The following is a 24,021-nucleotide window of genomic DNA, read 5'->3' as shown; positions in this document are numbered from 1 at the left end:
GACTCTTACTAGGAAATGGTTATCACAGGAGAGCCCAACCTTAAACGTATGGATGGAAATTACAATGGACGTTTACAAAATGGATAAGATAACAGCATCTGTTAATCATAAGTTGGAACAATTTGATTCATACTGGGAAAAATGGTTTAACTACATAACACCTCATAGACCTGATTTTATTCTCACAAATCAATGAATATATAACCATATAACAATCACAGCACGGAAACAGGCCATTCTGGCCCTCCTAGTCCGTGCCGAACTCTTAATATGTTGTAAAAAAAAATCACTCCCTACTTGTACATGGTTTTCTCCTTTTGCTTGTTCTTTCTTCCCTTTCTTTTCTATAAGTGTATACCTCAGATAAATATTATGTGCAGATTTGTGGAAAATATGAATATATGATATACATGTACAATATCTGAAATACATTTTATGGAAATGTTTGTTTGATGATGAACTTCAATAAAAAATAAATTACAAAAAAAAGAAACAATATGGAATAAGAGTACTGGTGCTCTTAAACAATTCAGCCCACATTCAGCTGGAACAAGGCTCAACTCTGTTTGTCCACATGACTCCATTTCCTTCACAAGACAAAATCTATTTTGTAGATTCATATCCAGAGGGTTAGGATTGGTATTTCCAAATTTCTATCATCCCCTTATTGTACTAATCATGATTTTTCACCCAAGTTTTAAATTAATTTTGATTCTTGTAAAGACTTGATCTGACATTTTGATGCAAAAATAATGTGAAAATCTCTGCTAACCCAGGCCTAACCAAGAGCGGAGGAATTCAGAGGGAAAAAATGTTGTCCACCTTAGGCTTGAAGGAGTGGTGCATTGTTAAGCAAATTTTGCTAATTCATGGTTCTTTCATTCTCTCAGGCAGATGGGTTCTTGCATAGCAAAGATTTGCTGTATTACTGTATTGCAAAGGTATTCCACTGCATGTAAACTACTCCATGACATCCAAAGTTAATAAAAAAAATGCTATAAAACTTTAAGTTATTTGATCCCAATACATTAAGTGGCTAGACTCAACAAACTTGGCACAGGCACAATGAAACCTCACAATCCACCACAGAAAGCAAAAACACCTCCAATTAGGTAGAATTAAAACCATTCTTTGAATGTTAAATATATAGTATAATGGGTGTGGAATAGTGTATCTATCATATCAAGTACTGTGACAACCAAATGAACAGTGTGTGCTTTTAATATCACCAAATGGCCATAATATTTCCCAGTGGAGAACAAGAATGAAAGGATTCCTCCCCATCAGAGGAAAATAGGAGAGTTTAAATCTTGATCAAAGAGGTGGTTTTGAGGAATACCTCACAGGAGAGAGAAGTGTGAGAGATTAGGAAGGAAGGGAATTCTGGAGTAAGAAGCCTCAGCTGCTGAAGGCAGAGCTACCCATCACGGGATAATGGAAGACAGGGATTGATGTTCAGAGTGGAAAGTTCCAGGATGATTGGCTGGGGTGGTAGAGAAGGGGAGGGCCTTAAAAGAACAATGTAATTCCATCTCTGGGAGAGGGACGTGGGGAAAGTCAGCAGAGGTAACAGGATTTGCCTTGAGATTAACCATATAGTTTATAATCATATAACAACTACAGCACGGAAACAGGCCATCTCGGCCCTTTTAGTCCGTGCCGAATGCTTACTCTCACCTAGTCCCACCTACCTGCACTCAGCCCATAACCCTCCATTCTTTTCCTGTCCATATACCTATCCAATTTTTTTTTTAAATGACAATATCGAACCTGCCTCTACCACTTCTACTGGAAGCTCATTCCAAACAGCTACCACTCTCTGAATAAAGAAGTTCCCCCTTGTGTTACCTCTAAACTTTTGCCCCTTAACTCTCAACTCATGTCCTGTTTGAATCTCCCCTACTCTCAATGGAAAAAGCCTATTCACATCAACTCTATCTATCCCCCTCATAATTTTAAATACCTCTATCAAGTCCCCCCTCAACCTTCTACACTCCAAAGAATAAAGACCTAACTTGTTCAACCTTTCCATAGAACCACAGAACACTACAGCACAGTACAGGCCCTTCAGCCCTCCATGTTGTGCTGACCCATATAATCCCTAAAAAAAAGTACTAAACCCACACTATCCCATAACCTTCCATTTTTCTTTCATCCATGTGCCTGTCCAAGAGGCTCTTAAATACCCCTAACGTTTTAGCCTCCACCACCATCCCTGGCAAGTCATTCCAGGCACTCACAACCCTTTGTGTAAAAAACTTACCTCTGATGTCTCCCCTAAACTTCCCTCCCTTAATTTTGTACATAGGCAGCAGAAATGGAAGAACTTACATTTGCAAACAAAGAGGATGTACCCGAGCAGATGAAAGGCTGACATGGAGCAGAGGTGGAAGAGCTGGAAATGGCTGAAGCAAAGGATGTTTTAAAAAAAATTATGCCCTTTTGATTTAGCCATTTCCGCCCTGAGGGAAAAATATTTTTTTGACCGTCCACTCAGCTTATGCCTCTTATCATCTTGTACACCTCTTTCAACCCACCTCTCATCCTCCTTTCCTCCAAAGTGAAAAGCCCCAGTTTGCTCAGTCTTTCCTCATAAGACATGATCTCAAATCCAGGGAGTATCCTGGTAAATCTCATCTGCACCTTCTCTAAAGCTTCCATCTCCTTCCTATGATGACATGACCAGAACTGAACACAAAATTCCAAGTGTGATCTAACCAAGGTTTTATAGAGCTGCAACATTACCCTATGGCTATTGAACTCAGTCCCCTTATGAATGAAAGCCAACATACCATATGCCTTCCTAACCTCCCTATCAATATCTGTGGCTGAGCTCAGCTGAACAAATAGCTGAGCTTTTTTTATTCTTAAAACATATCAGACTTTTTATTGGGAGACAGGAAAGTCAAAACTGATGCATTCCTACCTTGGTTTTGCCCAATTATATAACCTTATGTATAAGGATTAAGGAGAGAAGTCTGAGATGTAGAGAGGGGAGAACATCTATTAAAATTCTGGAATGCTGTGTCCTGGCCAGCTGGGGTTTCCTCTGGCTTAGATTTCCCTAAATTATTTATTAGCCATTTATGTTTTGTAAAATAAAAATACACTCTCCTTTCTGCAATGAATTATAATTCTAAAAGGTTGAGGGTGCTGGGGGTCATTTTTCAAATGGTCACAGTGCATAGCTCATATGCTGGTATGCAGAGGTGGGATGGGGATACAAGGACTCTATGGAAGATTTCAGATATTTCTCTAAACTGTATTATCCAAGAAATGTGGCAGTTTTAAGGCTTGCTTTCTGGTAGACCCTGGGGAATCACCATATGTTTGGCCTATAAATGTGGAATGCTCTAAAACAAACTTTTACTGTAAGCCCATCTGCAAGCAATCACATCCTACCCAAAGACTAGACACTTGTAAAAGAAAGCAGCAAAACTGCTCACAACACATTCCACGTTGTCTTTAGAGTAACAATCCTGCCAGCAATTAATAAAGCTGCTTTGTGGAAGAGATCTCAGTACTTTCATTCTCTGCTCCTTAATTATCCTGTAGCCACAGCAGAATCACCACTGATTGGGTAAAAACTGAGCCAAAGATCTAGTGTTTTACATCCTGAGTCTCAAATAAATCATCAGGCTTGCACGAGTCTTGACTGCTTGGTTCTGGTGAAAATAAAAAGCCCACTTCAATTCTTTGAAGTAGTCATTTACTTGTTTCAAAGAAAGAATATTCATTTATTTTGCAAATCTCATGATGCCCCAAAGCACTTTGTGACTTTTGACATTGTTTAGAAGTACAGTCACTGGTCTATTAAAGGAAACCTAGCTTGATGTATGCATTGCCGATTACAAATACCAGTAGTGGATCACTCGAGTCGAGTATGATGTTCTCCTAAGGTGTTGTCTACTGGTGGGTCCTCAGGTTGCTGTAGAAGCCGATTCAGGATCCACGTATTCTGGTGCAGTGTGGGCAAGAGGTAAGTGGTGACTCTGGTTAATGCAACACACACAAAATGCTGGTGGAACGCAGGACAAAGGGTCTGGGCCCGAAACGTCGACAGTGCTTCTCCCTATAGATGCTGCCTGGCCTGCTGTGTTCCACCAGCATTTTGTGTGTGTTGCTTGAATTTCCAGCATCTGCAGATTTCCTTGTGTTTGCTTTTCAGACTCTGGTTAATGGTTGGGTTTTTTTGGTTGTCCAATCTCTCCTTTTGCAACTGGTCGCTGTGGTGCTGAAAATCCTAATGTGATAATGATTAACCAACTTGTTTATTAATTGGGATTAAGAGATTGTACTGGGAAGAAGTCCACTGTTGTCCATTGAACTGAATGCCCACGTGTAAGAGTGGATTGTCCTTCAGTTTAGTGTTTCCTTTCAAAGACGTTACCCACGACACTGTAGCTAGTCCACATTTGATATCCTAAATCTATATCCTTCTGACTCAATAGCAATGTGCTGGGAGGCAATGGGGATCTCATTTGCCATTGTTTATTCTCCACACAACCTCCAAATTTGTTATTACTTAAAGCCGCGCTGGCTCATCATGTCAACCTACGTCACATCACACTTCTAGGAAGCAAGCAATTAGAATGAGGCTTGTTCTGACAGGGATATTGACAGATTGGGATACAGCAGCTGTGTTCATAGTGGCATAATAGTGTGCTCCATTTATAAAACTCACCAGGGATTACCCTGAAGCAGAAATTCTGTCACTGACTTTAACATAGCATTATGGAAAGTAAACAACTGGTGATGTGGTGCACTTAACGCAATGAAGGTCTTGTGTGATTGATTTGCTTTAACTAAATAATCTGTTGTTTCACCTGATTTCATTGTACAAGGAGGCTCCTTGTCTCACTTCAAACACTCATTGAAGAATTCCTGCCAAGCATTGTGAGACATCTGACTCCTGTCAGTAGGATGGTAAATCCTAGGAAGGTAAAATCCTTCCACCCATCTCTCCCTTGTGCACAATGTTATTCCACTACAGCTATAGGGACATACAGTACAGAGGCAGGTCTTTCAGCCCAACTCCTCCATGCTGACTTCGTCACTCAATGAGATACTTCCATCAACCCATGTTTGCCAATAACCCTCTAAATCCCTCCTGTCCATGCACTTGTTGACTGGTTGAAATGTTGCTAAAGTGCCCACCTCAACCACTAGTTCTGGGGGGCTCATTCATTTCAAATTCACACCTCCCTTTGTGTGAAGCAGCAACCCCTTATGTCCATCTCAAATATCTCACCTCTAATCTTAAACCGATGCCCTCTTGTTTTCAACAGCCCCTTCCTGGGTAAAAAAAAACTCTGCACTTTCACCTCATTCATGTCCCTCATAATCTTACATTCATCTATTAGGTTCCGACCTCAATGTCCTAAATTCCAGGGAAAAATTCCCTCATCTGTGCAACTTCTGCTAAGGTGTAGGGATAAGGCCACACTTAAATTGGAGGAGCAACACCTTATATTCCGTTTGGGTAGCCTCCAACCTGATGGCATGAATGTTGATTTCTCAAATTTCCAGTAATGCTTCCACCAACCCCCCTTCACCATTTCCCATCATCTTGCCCCTCTCTCACGTTATCTCCTTGCCCACCCATCACCTTCCTCTGGTGCTCCCCCTTTCTTCTTTCTTCCATGGCCTTCTGTCTCTTTCACCAATCAACTTCCTAGCTCTTTGCTTCATCCCTCCTCCTCCAAGTTTCATCTATTACCTGGTGTTTCTCTCTCCCCTCCCCCCCCCCCCCCCCATACACCTTTAAAATCTACTCATCTTTTTTTTTCCCTCCAGTCCTGCCGAAGGGTTTTGGCCTGAAATGTTGACTGTACTTTTTTCCATAGATGCTGCCTGACCTGCTGAGTTCCTCCAGCATTTTGTAGGTGATAGATGAAGCCAGACAAGTGTGGAGGGTTGATGAAGCTAAAGTGGAAAAGGCAAAGGGCTGGAGAAGTAGGAATATGATAGGAGAAGAGAGTAGATCAAGGGAGAAAGGGAAGGAGGAGAGGCACCAGGAGGAGGTAATAAGCAAATGAGGAGACAAGGTAAGAAGTCAGAATGGGGAAATGAAGAGGGAAGGTGGAGGGGAAAAATTACTTGAAGCTGGAGATATTGATGTTCATACTATTAGGTTGAAGGCTACCTGGATGGAATATGAGGTATTTCTCTTCCAACCTGTGAATATCCTCATTGTGGCAGAAGAGGAGGCCATGGGCCAACATGTCAGAACAGGAATAGAGATAGGAATTGAAATAGTTGGCCACTGGAAAGTAGGTACAGAGAAGATGTCAGGGGTAAGTTGAGGTGCTCAGCAAAATGGTCCTCCAATCTATGTCAGGTCTCACCAATGTACAGAAAGCCGCATTAAATGCATGAGGTTACAGCCACGTTTAGGTTGGAAGAACATGGATATATAAGATGGTGGGGGGAGGAGGAAGTATTGGGTAAGGAGAAGAAATGAGTTATTGCAATATTTTTACAACCTTATGGGTATTTACCATTAGCATGCATTGGGGAGTAAATCAGGCCTCTTGTGTGATACATCAAAACCTAGATGATGTATTACTAATCCCTTGTGCAAAGCAATCCATCCTGGAATAGGAATAAAACATAAAAATGGAAGCTCAAAGGTATTTGCCCTGGTGTGGGAACATAGTATTACACATCGGTAGAAAATGGCAGTAAATGCTTGTCTCTCTGACTGGAGACCTGTGACTAGTGGAGTACAACAGGCTTTGGTACTGGGTCCATTGTTGTTTGTCATCTATATCAATGATCTGGATCATAATGTGTTTAACTAGATCAGTAAATTTGGGCATGACACCAAGATTGGGGGTACACTGGACAGTAAGGAAGGCTATGATGGATTACAGGGGATCTGAACCAGCTGGAAAAATGGGATGAAAAATGGCAGATGGAATTTATTGCAGACAAGCGCGAGGTGTTGTACTTCGGTAGGACCAATCAAAGGACGTCTGAGTCAATGAACAGTTGGGCACTGAGGAGTCTGGTAGAAAAATGGGATTTGGGAATACAGGTCCATAATTCATTGAAAGTGGCATCACAGATAGATAGGGTCATAAAGAAATCTTTTGGCACATTGGCCTTCATAAGCTAAAGTATTGAGTACGGGAGAAGGGATGTTATGTTGAAGTTGGGTGAGGTGTAACTTGGGAGTATTGTGTGCAGTTTTGGTCACCTACCTGCAGGAAAGATGTAAATATGGTTGAAAGAGTATAGAGAAAATTTACAAAAATGTTGCTGGGTCTGGATAACCTGAGTTATATGGAAAGATTGAATAGGTTAGAACTTTATTCCTTGGAACATGAAAGATTGGGAGGAGATTTGATGGAGGTATACATAGGGTAAATGCAAGCAGGCTTTTTTCCACTGAGGCTGGGTGGGACTACAACTAGAGGTCATGGGTTAAGGGTGAAAAGTGAAATGTTTAAGGTGAACATGAGAGGAAACTTCTTCACTCAGAGGTATGTGAGAGTGTGAAATAAAACCATAAGACATAGGAGCAGAAGTAGGCCATTCAGCCCATCAAGTCTGCTCTGCCATTCAATCATGACTAATCCAAATCTTCCAGTCACCTCAACTCCCCTGCCTTCTCCCCGTACCCTTTGATGCCCTGGCTAATCAAAAACCTATCTCTGCCTTAAATGCACCCACTGACTTGGCCTCCGCAGCTGCTCGAGGCAACAAATTCCACAGATTTACCACCCTCTGACTAAAGTGATTTCTCTGCATCTCTGTTCTAAATGGACATCCTTCAATCCTGAAGTTGTGCCCTCTTGCCCTGGGCTCCCCTGCCATGGGAAATAACTTTGCCATATCTAATCTGTTCAGGCCTTTTAACATTTGGAATGTTTTTATGAGATCCCCCCCTCATTCTCCTGAACTCCAGGGAATATAGCCCAAGACCTGCCAGATGTTCCTCATACAGTAACCCTTTCATTCCTGGAATCATTCTCCTGAATCTTCTCTGAACCCTCTCCAATGTCAATAGATCCTTTCTAAAACAAGGAGCCCAAAACTGCACACAATACTCCAAGTGTGGTCTCATGAGTGCCTTATAGAGCCTCAATGCCACATCTCTACTCTTATATTCAGTACCTCTAGAAATGAATGCCAACATTGCATTCACCTTCTTCACCACCGAACCACCGATTCAAACTGGAGGTTAGCCTTCAGGGCGTTTTGCACAAGGACTCCCAAATCCCTTTGCATCTCTACAGTTTGAATTCTCTCCCCATCTAAACCATCATCTGCCTGTTTACTTCTTCCACCAAAGTGCATGACCATTCACTTTCCAACATTGTATTGCATTTGTCAAGTCAAGTCAACTTTTATTGTCATTTCGACCATAACTGCTGGTACAGTGCATAGTAAAATGAGACAACGTTTTTCAGGACAATGGTGTTACATGACACAGTACAAAAAACTAGACTGAACTACGTAATTAAAAAAAACAGAAAGCTACACTAGACTACAGACCTATACTGGACTGCATAAAGTGCACAAAAACAGTGCAGGCATTACAATAAATAATAAACAGGACAGTAGGGCAAGGTGTCAGTCCAGGCTTCGGTATTGAGGAGTCTGATAGCTTGGGGGAAGAAACTGTTACATAGTCTGGTCGTGAGAGCCTGAACGCTTCAGAGCCTTTTCCCAGACGGCAGGAGGGAGAAGAGATCGTATGCGGGGTGCATGGGGTCCTTCATAATGCTGTTTCCTTTGCGGATGCAGCGTGTAGTGTAAATGTCTGTGATGGCAGGAAGACAGACCCCGATGATCTTCTCAGCTGACCTCACTATCCGCTGCAGGGTCTTGCGATCCAAGATGGTGCAAATTCCGAACCACGCAGTGAAGCAGTTGCTCAGGACACTCTCAATACAACCCCTGTAGAATGTGATGAGGATGGGGGGGGGGGGGGTGGGAGATGGACTTTCTTCAGCCTTCGCAAAAAGTAGAGACGTTGCTGGGCTTTCTTTGCTATGGAGCTGGTGTTGAGGGACCAGGTGAGATTCTCCGTCAGGTGAACACCAAGAAATTTGGTGCTGTTTACGATCACTACCGAGGAGCCGTCGATGTTCAGCGGGGAGTGGTCGCTCCGTGCCCTCCTGAAGTCAACAACCATCTCTTTTGTTTTGTTCACATTAAGAGACAGGTTGTTGGCTCTGTCCACCACTTCTTTGCCCATTCTTTCTGCAGGCTCTGTTTCCTCAACACTACCCGCTCCTTCACCTATCTTTGTATCATCGGCACATGAGCTGCCAGTGCAGGTGGTGCATGCGAGTTCGATTTCAATGCTTGTGGAAGGCTATGGTCCTGGCGCAAGTCGATGGGAGAATGCAGAGAATGGCTGGGCATGGACTACGTGGGCTGAAGGGCCTGTTCCTGTGCTGTACTTTCCTATGAGGAAGAATAGCCTCAGAACAAAGACCCAAGAGGGATTCTTCTCTCAAAAACACAAGAATCCTTGGAATGCTTCCCCCTTAGAGAGCCACAGATGCTGAACCACTGAGGATTTAACAGGAACATGAAGATCAGAAAAACCAGAAATGATAGTGTATAATGGCAAAGAAGGTATCTAGTAGTGCAAAGGGAGAGCAAAATTATTGAGGTTGTGTTCATGGGCTCAGAAATCTGATTGTGGAGGGGAAGAAGCTGTTCCTTTTACCCATACTTGAGAGATTTGCCATATGTGGGCTATATTTTACCGATACAGAAAAACTTAACATTTATACAGTGCTCATCTGACTCTTACAACATCCCAAAACACCTTATAGCCAATGTAGTCAAAGCAATAACACAGAAAACATGGTTGGCATTTAATACACAATCAGCTCCCACAAAAGGCTACAGATTGAGCACCCCTTATCCAAAAGTCCAAATTCCAAAAACCTTCAAATCCAATGCTTTTATGAGTGTTGACATGACGCCACAGATGGAAATCTTCATAAGGCACATAATTACAAAACATATTACTTTTGCATGAAATCTGAATTTTATCTCCACCTAAAATCCCATGTTTGAGTGTAACATGACCAGTGTTACTATTACATTAAAAATAAATTGTGACTTTTTTTCAGTTTTCATTACATTTACCTGTTTTTTTTATAGCTTATATAAAACCTTTAGAAAAGCAAAATACAAATAGTGTACTGTAACCTTTTAATCAAAACATGACATCTTGGGTGGAGACTGAAAGCTTGCCGTAGCTCAACAGCTGATTCAGGTATTTTCCCAATGCTGCAGTTCCGCTTTTGTTTCCCTGCGCACATTATATTTTCATTATATTAATGGCATGGAATAATTTTTACTGTTAAATACATGTGTGATAAACATGTGCAAGACAAAGACTGTACCAGTAACATATAAATTCAGTCTGAAATGACAGTGATGTCAAACAGCCACCGACTATCCACCTGAACACTGAGATTGTGATGGCTTACCTTTCTGATGGTTCAATGTACACATTGTTTCATACACAAAATTATTAAAATATGGTATAAAACTTCCTTCAGTGTATATGTACAAGCTGTGTATGTAATGCAAATGGATTTAGTGCTTAGACTTGGGTCCCATCCACAAGCTATCTCATTATATGGATGCAAATATTCCAAAATCTGGAAAAATCAGAAATCTGAAACACCTTCGGCTCCAAACGTTTCAGATAAGAGGTGCTCAATCTGAAGTGAGAAAATAATCTCTTGTTTAATAGTTAGATACGGGTCAGGTTTCTTATTTTATTAAAATCAAGAGATCTGAAACCCTCTGCAAAGGCAGATGTGGTTAGTTTACAAGCTCAACTAACTGGCAGCACCTTTGCCAGTGAAGATCATCACCCTCAATATTCTGAAACTGGACTTGAACCCATGGCATTGTGTGATAAATACACACAAGTCTTTAAACAATAAGGCTGTCACTTCTTTGGAATTGTGTCATCTGACTATAGAATCAGCTGTGTCTATGTTCATAAGCAGTCTGCACAGAGCCTGTGAATAAATCACACATCGTCTGTTTGAGATTCTCACATCTCACATGTGTAAACCTGTACACTCTGCAACAAGCTCCAATGAAGGTTTAAGAACTCACTTAACACACGTTACACCTTGTGACTCAAAGGAGGGGGCATTCATTGCACCACAGGTGACTGTGATTGAGGACAAAGATCAAACAGGCTGAGGACTGTGATTATACTGAAAGTAATGAATCAGCTGGCAAGTTGCATCTTTTACTCATGGGAGTTCTCAGTAGAACATCTCAGTCGGCAATCCCAGTTACCTCATCATTGACCTCATTTCAGCCCCTAGGGGAATTAACAAGTCAAAAAGCAAGAGCTAATAACAGTGACAGCCCTTTGCAACTTAACTCTTCCCCAACTACTCACAGACAATGTACTGCAAAGCAAATGGAATAATTCTTAGAAGATTGAGGGGGATTTTATTGAAACGTATAAAATTCTAAAGGGATTGGACAGGCTAGATGCAGGAAGATTGTTTCCGATGTTGGGGAAGTCCAGAACGAGAGGTCACAGTTTAAGGATAAAGGGGAAGCCTTTTAGGATTGAGATGAGGAAAAACTTCTTCACACAGAGAGTGGTGAATCTGTGGAATTCTCTGCCACAGGAAACAGTTGAGGCCGGTTCATTGGCTATATTCAAGAGGAAGTTAGATATGGCCCTTGTGGCTAAAGGGATCAGGGGGTACGGAGAGAAAGCAGGTACAGGGTTTTGAGTTAGATGATCAGCCATGATCATACTGAATGGTGGTGCAGGCTCGAAGGGCCGAATGGCCTACTCCTGCACCTATTTTCTATGTTTCTATGTGAAGTGGAGGACACATATGACAGATCAAAATGCACAGGTCTGAAATTCAACCAAAATCAATGAAATGCAAATTTAACTAAACTGTGACTGCTCGATATCAAAATCATTAATAAAATACAGAGATGCTGCAGGAACTCAGGCAGCATCTATGGAGAGAAATAAAATGTCCATTATTTGGGCCAAGATACTTCATCAGGACTGAATCGTAATCATATGTGCTATACGTGGGCACTTTGAAGGCAATCTCGTGAAGCACAGCTCGATGAATACGATTAAATATTCCCGTTTCACCCTGATACAGTTGAGTATCACAACTGCTTCCAAGGTCTATACATTTAATAAAGATGTCTTAATGTGATTGAATAATCTATCGCTGCTTAAAACTGACAGAAGCAATGCCGTTTGTGGCTGGACTTCTCGCCGGACTCCTTGGAGGAAACACGGCTGCCAGTCAGGGATATAGGTGCATTTAAAAAAAATGAGGTTTTCGACTCCCAATACCAACTATCTTACTGGCAAATGTATGGTCTCTAGTAAGTAAAGTTGAAGATCTCAGAGGTAGGGTGCTGTGTCAGAGAGACATTAGGATCACTTGCATCTTTTGTTTCATGGAGTAGATCAGGACTGTCTAGTGTCTCAAAAGCAGAAGTGGAGGTATATGCCTCATGATCAACTCCTCTTGGTGCACAACTGTATTAGTGTTGTTACAATTCTGCTCACCAGACCTGGAATGTCTCATAATTAACTGCTGCCCATTTTACCTGCTGCGTGAAATTTCTGTGATCATTTTGGTAGCAGTGTACAGTCCACCTCAGGCCAATATCAAACAGGCTGTAGACGGTCTGAGCAATGGGATTAACATGTACAAAACTGCACACCCTGATGCCTTCACCATCATTTTGGGGGATTCTAACCAGGCCAGCTTGAAAAAGTCACAAAATAATTACCATCAACAAATCACTTGTAGTATCAGAGGAAACAACACACTGGACCACTGTTATACCACCATCAAGGATGCCTACCGTGCTATTCCACATCCTCACTTTGGAAAGTCTGATCACCTGGCTGTACTTCCACTCCCTGAATATAGGCAGAGACGGAAGACTGCAGCACTAGTTGAGAACCAAGAAGGTATGGACAAGGGAAGCACAGGAGTGCATACAGGACTGTTTTGAATTAGTGGATTGGACTATTCAGGGATTCATCTTTGAATTTGAATGTGTATGCTGCAGTTGTTACTGACTTCAGTAGCACCTACTGACTGAGTAAAACCTCAGTGGATGAGTGTATGCCTACAAAAGCTTGCTGTACATTCCTACACCAAAAGCTGTGGATGAACCAGGAGGTTTGTCATCTGCTGAGGGCTAAGTCTGTTGCATTAAAGTCTGGTGACCCAGGTCTGTACAAGAAAACTAGCTATGACTTGTGGAGGGCTATTTCAAGGGTGAAGAGACAATTTTGAATGAGCTTGGAGACAACATTGGATGCATGTCAATTCTGGCAGGGTTTGTAGGACATTACTTCCTACAAAGCGAAACCCAATAGAATGAATGGTAGCAATGCTTCGCTCTCAGATGAGCTCAATACATTCTATGCCAGATTTGAAAGGGAGAATATAACTACAACAGCTGTAAAACTACAGCTGAAAATCACTCCTGTACCTACAGACCCTGTGATCTCCATCTCTGAAGCTATGTCGGGCTGTCTTTCAGGAGGGTGAACACTCACAAGGCAGCAGGCCCCATTGGAGTACCTGGTAAGGCTCTGAAAACTTGTGCTAACCAACTGGAGAGAGCATTCAAGGACATTTTCAACCTCTCACTGCTATGGTCGAAAGTTGCTTCAAAAAGGTAACAATTATTGCAGTGCCTAAGAAGAGAAGTTTGAGCTATCTTAATGACTATTGCCCAGTAACGCTCATATCTACACTGATGAAATGCTTTGAGAGGTTAGTCATGGCTAGAATCAACTCATACCCCAGCAAGGACCTGGACCCTCTGCAACTTACCTATCACAATAGGTCTACGGCAGATGCAATCTCAATGGCTCTTCACACAGCCTTATATCACCTGGACAATACAAACACCTACGTCAGGATTCTGTTCATTGACTATAGCTCAGCATTAAACACCATCATTCTCTCAGTCCTGATCGATAAGCTACAGAACATGGACCTCTGTACCTGCCTCTGCAATTGGCTCCTCAACTTCCTAACTGGAAGACCACAATCTGTGTAGATTGGTGATAATATCGACCTCCTCGCTGATATTAACACTGGCGCACCTCAAGGGTATGCGCTTAGCCACTGCTCTACTCCATCTATACACTTGACTGTGTGGCTAGGTATAGCTCAAATACCATCTATAAATTTGCTAATGATACAATCATTGTTGGTACATAAGAACATAATAAATAGGAGCAGGAGTAGGCCAGCTGGCCTGTTGAACCTGCTCTGCCATTCAATAAGATCATGGCTGATTTGGCCATAGACTCATCTCCACCTACCTGGAGAACCTCAGATGAATTTGAGAGGGTGTACAGTAGTGAGATATATCAACTAGTTGAGTGGTGTCACAGTAACAACCTTGCACTCAATGTCAGTGAGAAAAAAGAGCTGATTGTGGATTTCATGAAATGCAAGATGGGAGAACATGAACCAATCCTCATAGAGGGATCAGAAGTGGGGAGAGTGAGTAATTTCAAGTCCCTGGGTTTCAAAATCTGTGAGAATCTAACTTGGTCCCAACATATCGATGCAGCTATAAAGAAGGTAAGACAGCAGCTATATTTCATTAAGAGTTTGAAGAGATTTGGTTTGTTACTTAAAACACTTGAAAACTTCGATAGATGCACTATGGAGAACATTCTGACAGGCTGCATCACTGTCTGGTATGGGGGGGGGGGAGGGGGCTACTGTACAAGATTGAAAGAAACTGCAGAAAGTTGTAAAATTAGTTAGCTCCATCTTGAGTCAGCCTCCATAGTGTCTCAGACATCTTCAAGGAACAGTGCCTCAGAATGGCAACTTCCATTGTTAAGGACCCCATCACCCAGGGCATACCGTCTTCTCATTGTAACCATCAGGAAGGAGGTACAGAAGCCTAAAGGCACACACTCAATCGTTCAGGAATAGCTTCTTCCCCTTTGCCATCTGATTCCTAAATGGACATTGAACCCATGATACTACCTCACTTGTTAAATAAATATTATTTATATTTTGTTTTTGCTCTATTTTTAATCTATTTAATATACATACAGTATATACACACACTTACTGTAATTGATTTACTTAATTTTTTTTCTTTCTATATCATGTATTGCATTGTCCTGCTGCTGCTACTAAGTTAACAAATTTCATGACACGTGCCCATGTTAATAAATCTGATTCTGATGTACTGTGTGTGAGTGTCGATACTGTGTTTTGCATTTTGGCCCCAGAGGGACACTGTTTTATTTTACTGTTTTCTTGTCTATGGTTAAAAGACAATTAAATTTGAACTTGAAAGGTTCAGTCAATTCCTGTTAGTTTATGTGTAGATGGCTGCATTAGCTAGATTTAGACATAGGAGCAAATTAGGCAATTTGGCCCATTGAGTCTGCTCTGCCATTTGATTTGACTCAATGAGTTTGGCTCTGCTTAATCAGCCATTGTCATTAATTATCTATAATATACTACAAATTTGCCTTCAGTGATGAGCTCTTAAGTCAGGAATATATTGAACTGACTTTATTTCTTACATCCTTCACATACATGAGTAAAAATCTTTATGTTACTTCTCTGTTTAAATGTGCAATGTACAACCATAGTAATTCATAATAATTTATAATAAATAGAACAGTCAATGTAACATAGAAATACGCTCAAATCAGTGTGAGTTAATCAGTCTGATGGTCTGGTGGAAAAATAATGTGGCATTACAAACTAAATGTTCTTTGACCAGAAATATCAAAATACTGTTTCACCAATGGGTCAGGCTGCCTCCTTAAGTAGTAAAGCACATTAACAGAGTCTGCTGATGGAGATAAAGGTAAGGCTTGATAGGGCTGCGGTTGGTAAACCACTCAGTTGATCTGCACCAGGTTATGAGTGAGCCTTCCACATAACTGAATATGAAGTATTCACTGACAACAATAAACTACAAAAGATCGGTCTAGAAAACCATGTACTTATATTAAATATCTATTTTTGAAATGCATAGTGGCCGCTCTGGACAATAAAATACACCATTATTGACTGCTTTAGGAAATTGTTTATTTTGTGCAGTGTTTGAAGATAACTTCATCCAGATAAAGTCACAAAACAGGCCCTTTGGCCCATCTAGTACATGACAAACTATTACTCTGTCTAGCCCCAGTCAGTCACCGGATCATAGACCTCTGTACCTCTCCCATCCATGTACCTATCCAAACTTTTCTTAAATGTTGCAATCAAAACCGTATCCACCATTTGCACTGGCAGCTCATTCCACACTCTCACCAGCCTCTGAGTGAAGTAGTTCCCGTTCATGTTCCCCTTAAAATTTACCTTTCACCCTTAACCCATGACCTCTAGATGTAGTTCCACCCAGTTTCAGTGGAAAAAGCCTGCTTGTATTTACCCTATCTATACTCCTCATTATACCCAATTCATTATATTTAGTCCATTCATTATATTACGAGAAAGCTTTCTCTGCAATAGTTCCTGCTCAAGGGAGAAAGAGGAGACAAGATTGTAACACAACGGACAGAGCCTGTCTGTCCAGAACTAGGAAGAGCTTCTGCAACACCATCTCTCACTATCTGTCTGCTGGGAATTCCAAGCCACAATGTTTGTACATCACCCTTGTAAGCATATACTGATCACATCCACAATAAGGAAGAGTTTCCACAACACTTCCCTCGCTGCAAATCATTCTGATATGCAAAACAAAGCATATATTGTTATCATATGGAGGAAAAGAAAACTTGTACAAATATCTGGAATTTCCTCTTGCTAATCCTCAAGCTTCCCTTTCTAATCACCCCCTCTTATACCTTGCATTGCTACATGTCACATCGTTATTCCATTGCCCTCATGACAAATCTCAGGAACAGAGCAGTTGGCAGACAACTAGTTATTAATTCACCCTCTGCTGTATGTACTAACTATGTTGGGTACTAGTGAATGTATCTTGAATTCCATTTTCTTTAATGGAACCAAATTTCACAATTGGTGTTAGATTTCACGCAGAAACAGGTCCTGCCAAAGGGTGTCGGCCCAAAACATCGACTATACTTTTTTCTATAGATGCTACCTGTCCTGCTGAATTCCTCCAGCATTTTATGCATGTTGCTTGGATTTCCAGCATCTGCAGATTTTCTCTAGTTTGTGAGAAACAGGTCTGTGTTCAGTTCTGGTTGCCTCCTTATAGGAAGGCTGTGAAAGCTTTAGAGAGGGTGAAGAAAATATTTACCGGGATGCTGCCTAGATTAGAGAGCATAATTTATGAGAATTGGTCGAGCAAGCTAGGGCTTTTCTCTCTGGACAGAGGAGGGTTGGAGGTGACTTAATAGAGGTGTACAAGATGATAAGATAGATTGAGTGGACAGGCAGAGACCATTTCCCCAGACTGGAGATGGCTGAAATGAGAGGGCACAATTTTAAATAATTGGAGGAAAGTATGGGGCATATGTCAGAGGCACTTCAGTATTTTTTCCCCACATACAGAGTGGTGGGTGTGTGGAATGCACTGCCAGGTGTGGTGGTAGAGGCAGATACATTAGGGGCATTTAAGCAATTCTTAGATAGGCACATGGATGACAGTAAAGTGGAGGGCTATGTAAGAGGGAAGGGTTAGATTGATCTTAGAGGAGATGAAACAGTTAGCACAACATCATGGGCTGAAAGACCAGTACTGTGCTTTAATGTTTGATGTAACTCTGGATAGGTTTGAAAATGAGGCTGAAGAAAGACTTAAATTGACTTGAATAAAGTTATGAGCAAACCTGATGGTAAAGGTCCAATTCCCTTAGCAGAAGTGCTAAAAGACCAAGGGATGCATTTTTAAATTAAAAGTATTCCAGTGAAAGAATGAATATTACTCCAACCCTCACCCCCATCTCAGCCATCCAATAATGATCTGCAATTCATTCTTTCTAAGGAGTACAGTGAGAGAAATCCTCCTTACACTGAATGACTGTGACCCGCAGAGCTATGCATCCAGAGCTGTAAACTGCCATTAGATTAGATGGCTCTTTGATTGGCAGCATGGACACAATAATCATGATAGTATCCTAGTATTCCCTGTGACTATATTGTAATATGTCACACATACAACAGATGATAAATTTTCACAATTAATAACTTTAATAGTAAAGCCAAAGAAGGCAAAAGGATTACACCTACCCTGAATTTCCAGCAGATCTCTCAGCAAATTACTCATTTAAAATGAGGTTTTAAATATCTGAATTTCAAGAGTAGTGGGACTGTTTATATGCAAGATCCACTCTGTTCATGTTTTATTGGTATTTTAATTCTCGGGGAGACCAAAGATGAGCAGCTATGAATTAATAAAAAAAAATACCCATAATAAATCCAGAGGAAAATTCAGGAGAACCTTTGTTTCCCCAGAGACTGTGTAGAATAGGGAACTCACCACCAAATGAGTGATTGAAGAGCCCTCAAATTCATCAATGGTATTCAAGAACAAACTGGATCCATACAAGAGGTCAAAAGCAATTTAAAGACATGATGAGATTATATAAATGGAGGGTTAAGTATAAAAACAAGAATGAAATTGTAAAGCAAAATGAGTTTATTTCTCTAATATAATTCTTGTAATACAACTTCTCGTCGTTGCAACCCATAATTCTTGTAATATAACTTCTCGTCCGTGTAACCCATAAGATTTAATTGGTTTGAAGTCATCGACCACCTTTTCAATGCCTTCCACAAAAAAATCAAAAGTGAAAGGGAATACAACCATATTTCCCTCCAAGTCACACACCAAGCTGAACTGAAATTAAAATAAAACTTTCTTCAGCACTGTTGTATCGAAATCATGGAAATTCAGGACTCCAGTGGCTCAAGGCAGCTGTTCAACCCCATTTCTGATGGATAATTAAGGCTTAGGAACAAGTGTTAGCTTTGCCAGTGATGCCCAGATTGGCAAAATAACTTAATTCCAAAAAGAAAATGTTAGTGTATGCACATCTTCTGAGCAGTCATCATGCCTCACTTCTGGTTTACAAGGAATTTCATACAATCTTTACATTCATCACACTAAGTATATGCTCATGGTCTTCTCTTGCTTGAATATTCAAGGTTTGATGTGCTGTGCATTCAGAGATGATCTTCTGAATGGCGCACCATTGTTAAAATGTGTGATTAATTGAGTTGCTGTAGCCTTCCTGTCAGTTTGAACCAGTCTGGCCATTCTCCTCTGACCTCTCTCATTAACAAAGTGCTTTCACCCACAGAATTGCTGCTCATTGGATGTTTTTGTTTTTCGCAAACTCTAGAGTCTGTTGTGCGTGAAAAACCCAGGAGATCAACAGTCCAAGATATTCAAACTACCAGTAACCTATTTCGCACTAACAATCACTCCATGGTCAAAGTCACTTAGATCACATTTCTTCCCCATTCTGATGTTTGGTCTGAACAACTGAACCTCTTGACATGCCTGCAGGCTTTGTATGCATTGAGATGCTGCCACATGATTGGCTGATTAGACACTTGCATTGATGAGGTTACAGGTGTACCTAATAAAGTGGCCACTGCATGCATAACAATTGGATGAATATCTTTTCAACACTAGCCACTCTGTACAAATACTGTACCAGTGTGGGAGTTGAGGTAAGGCAAGGGTTAAAGACAATATCCAGACAACGATGATTGTGATGGTGTGTAGTCAAACCCATACAAGGGAGTCCTTTGCTTACTGCAGATAGATAGGTGAGAATGACTGTGGCAGTCTCTCCTCCAATATCTTATGGTTTATTAAAATAGAGGTTGATAGATTCTTGATTAGTTGGGGCATGAAAGGATATAGGGAGAAGGCAGGAGATTGGGGCTGAGATGGAAAATGGATGAGCCATGATGAAATAGCAGAGCAGACTGATTCTGGTCTATCTTATGGTCTAATCAACCTAAAAGAAAATAGCTTCCCTTTACATAGTAGGGGATGCTGGAGAGTGACAAGACAGGAATAGCAGAAGGATGTGAAATACACCCAACGCCTAAGGAACAATTGCTTTACTAAGTTCAAAATATCATCAGTTGTCAGCTTGAAGTTTAGACCAACTTTTAACAACTCTCAGTGTTGGCGCGTGGCCAAGTGGTTAAGGTATTCATCTAGTGATCTGAAAGTCGTTAGTTTGAGCCTTGGCTAAGTGTGTGTCCTTGAGTAAGGCACTTAACTACTTAATTGCTCTGCGATGACACCAGTGCCAAGCTGTATGGGTCCTAATGCCCTTCCTTTGGACAACATCGGTGGCGTGGAGAGGGGAGACTTGCAGCTTGGGCAACTGCCGGTCTCCCATACAACCCTGCCCAGGCTTGTGCCCTGGAAATTTTCCAAGGCACAAATCCACGGTCTCACGAGACTAACAGAGGCCTACATGTGAATGGTGATTGATCTTGCAAGTAAGGATTTCAAACATATACAATTTACTAAATGGTTAATATCCGTAACTGATGAGCCAATTCTGTAAACAAACAGCAGTTTTCCGTTCAGACTTCAGAACAGTGTGGGTGACAGGGACCATGCTGTTCTCCTCGAGCACAAGTAAAATAAACGATGTTTGGATTGTAGGTGTGTATGTGGCTTGGGCCCATTATTTTAGTTATTCTATTTTAATTTTCAGAGACAACATTATCCAGTAGTAGCTGACACTGAGAGTTTACATCACCTGCATTTGCTGCTGCACTTCCTTGAGCAAAATAAATATTGATCTTCACTCCATATTGTGTTACCTTCATGCAGGCACTAATGTACTTTAAATATTAGGGTAATCTGACTTTTGCCTGGATAATTACAGTACACTCTACTAAAGTCAATATTGAGATAATATTCCATGAAGTGAGAATCGAAGCTACTGAAAAATGGAATTAACTCAGCTCATATTGTATGAAACAGACTGATCACACACATTCAAACATATTTTTTGGAACTATCATTAGAAACTCTACCTTCAAAGGTTACCTATATCCTCCAAACCACAGCATGTGTTTATTCAGTGGAAATTAAGTTGGCCTATTCAAAGTGCATGCACACATTCACAGAGAAATGGACATTTGCCTTTTAAGGAGCTCGAAGACATCCAAATTAAAAGGACCTTGCACCAGTGACTATTGTTCTGCAGACTTCTCAGCTGTAAAGTACATGGAGAATCCCAAACTCAATATTATTTAAGTAATGAGGAAAATAACAGCAAAGAAATCAGGAATGAGTTTCTTCATGAAACTTCAACTTGGAAAAATGCTGGCTGTTTCTTTTCCTCTTTCCACAAACCTCACAGGACAGAAATCAAAGGTGGAACAGTCCTGCCATTTGCACTAAAGCAAAAAAGGGCTCTATTTTGAATGACTCCTGCCTCTCCTGTGATGTTGCTCATCAGCAAAGATGACAGTGCAGACACCTGAGTGCTGTTGAAAGCCGCTGCATTAAATATATCAACTGCAATGGCTTCTAACCATCCAGTAATTATAATGGGCATGTCAGTAAATTACTTTCTTTATCCATCACTGTTACTTTCCAACATTAACTAGCAGGAAATATTATTTTACACCCTAAGCTTACCTTTTTTCAGTATTCAGTGGCCTCTTTATTAGGTACAGGAGTGGAACACAGATGTTTCAAAAAGGCGGCATCCATCATTAAGGATGCCCATCACCCATGATATTACTGCTTCACAGTGCTCTCATCAAAGAAGAGGTACAGGAGCCTGAAGACATGCACAGAATGCATTAGAAGCAGCTTCTTCTCCTCTGTCATCAGATTTCTGAATGGACAATGAACACTACCTCAGCTTTTGTTGCAGTACTTATTTAAATTTACATACATCTCTTATCATAATTTAAAGTAATGTTTAAGTATTCTGCTACCACAAAGCAACAAATTTCACATATGTCAGTGATATTAAACCTGATTCTGATTCTAAAGTACACTCGGTGCCAATTTGTTAGGTACCCCCTGTACATAATAAAGTGGCCACCGAGGGCATATTCATGGTCTTCTACTGCTGTAGTCATTCACTTCAAGATTCGATGTGTATTATGTTCGGAGATGCTCTCCTGCACACTTCTATTGTAACATGGGGTTACTTGAGTACTGTCGCCTTCCTGTCAGCTTGAACCAGTCTGGACTCTGGACATTCACCTCTGATCTCTCACATTAACAAGGCATTTTCCTCCACTAAACTGCTGCTCACTGGATTTTTTTTCTGTTCTTTGCACCAACTTCTGTAAACTCTAGAGATTGTTCTGCATAAAAATCCCAGGAGATCAGCAGCTTCTGAGATACTGAAATCAGCCTATCTGGCACCAACAATCATTCTTCGGTCAAAAATCAGTTAGATGTCATTTCTTCCCCATTCTGATGTTTGGTCTGAATAGCAACTGAACTTCTTGACCACATCTGTTGCTGTCACAATCTGCTGAATAGATATTTACATTAACGAACAGCTGTACAGGTGGCCACTGAGTGTAAGTACTTATTTTTCACTTTAACCATTACAATGCAAAATTGCATGCAATTTTACAGAACAACACACAAAGTGTTGGAGGAACTCAGCAAGTTGGGCAGCATCTATGGAGGGGCAGATCATCAACACTAGAGATTCTGAAGATGCTGGAAATCCAAACCAACACACATAATGATGTAAATGCTTATTTTACCAGCGTTAAGGCAAAGTAGCAAGCCCTAGAGTTTCACACAAACACTTTTTCTTTCTCATTTCCAGCCCTTCTTATCCACTGCTTCCTCCGTGTTTGTCCAGCTTTCCTATAATTCCTCTATGGTGGCAAGTTCCACATTCCAATCATTCTCAGAGTATAGCGATTTAAACTACCTTCCCTTCTAGCTGACAGTACATTCAAATACTAGTGTTATCTTTGACTGTATGACTAATGTAATTAAATTGTGTTACAATAAAAGGTATTTGTGCAAAAGCAATTATATTTGACATCTAGATGATAGTTTAACAAAGAGACAACAAGAAAAAAAGTTGTAATGTTGCTTGTAGTTGAATTCGTGCCTCCTGGCGGAGAGCATCAGTGATTCAGTTATAGCACACAGTGTCTCACGCATCGGTTAGAGAGTTGGCATACTAAGACATCCTGCCAAATTATTTCATACCAAATCAAGGAACCACTGGTAGGGATGAAACATCAATAAGACCTAGGCTATGTCTGTTGTTAACTCAAATGCAAGAGAGAAACAAAATGTTACATAGAAACAGAAAATCTACAGCACAATACAGGCCCTTTGGCCCACAAAGCTGTGCCAAACATGTCCTTACCTGAGAAATTACCTAGGGTTACCCATAACCCTCTATTTTTCTGAGCTCCATATACCTGTCCAGACCTGTAATGTTGTGGCACATTAACTTGGCATTTGTTTTTAAATTGACGACTACAAGGAATTAACTAATTAATGTCCTATGAAGCAAGGTATACAATCCCAAAGATCAAATATTCCACAACTGAATAGGTTAAAGTTTTATTTATGATTAATTTTAGCAATTAATTGCAATGTACGAGTGGTCTTTGGTATAGAGACCCTCACCCTAACCCTAATGCTTTAGTAGGGTAATAAGGTGTAATGGGAGATAACAATTACAAATTTTTTTGTGTTTCCCTAGTATAGATAGTGAATGCTTTTAAAAGTACGACTTCTCAGCTAGTTTAGACAAAGTGTGCAATAATGAAAATAGTACTTTGGCCCAGAAAGACCTATGTAAGAACCTTCCTGCAAGTTGAGGAAACAGTGTTGGTTACTGACTATGCAGAGCATTTCAATGGTCTGCCCTGTAAAAACAAATCTGCCTGAACACTTAACCTGCATCCTCTCAGAATAAAACCCTTGGGAAGTTTTAGCTCAATCCTCAAGAGAGAGCAAATATAAATGTAACCATTCTAACAAGTACAGGATACACTTTCAAATTCCTGAGGCAAATTTCTTTCACTGTTAAGGCAATGCATTTCAGCTACAGACCATCATCAC

The 24,021-nt window shown here is 40.8% G+C and overlaps 1 protein-coding gene across 13 annotated transcripts in view; it reads right to left on the bottom strand.

Moving 5' to 3' along the window:
* Window positions 1-24,021, bottom strand: part of hivep3b (HIVEP zinc finger 3b) — a 696,153-nt gene that overhangs the window by 55,883 nt on the left and 616,249 nt on the right. The gene's annotated exons all lie outside the window — the stretch shown is intronic.

This window comes from Hemitrygon akajei, chromosome 32 (assembly GCF_048418815.1).
Source record: "Hemitrygon akajei chromosome 32, sHemAka1.3, whole genome shotgun sequence".
Classification (NCBI taxonomy): domain Eukaryota; kingdom Metazoa; phylum Chordata; class Chondrichthyes; order Myliobatiformes; family Dasyatidae; genus Hemitrygon; species Hemitrygon akajei.
This window is presented reverse-complemented; position numbering and strand designations above follow the sequence as displayed.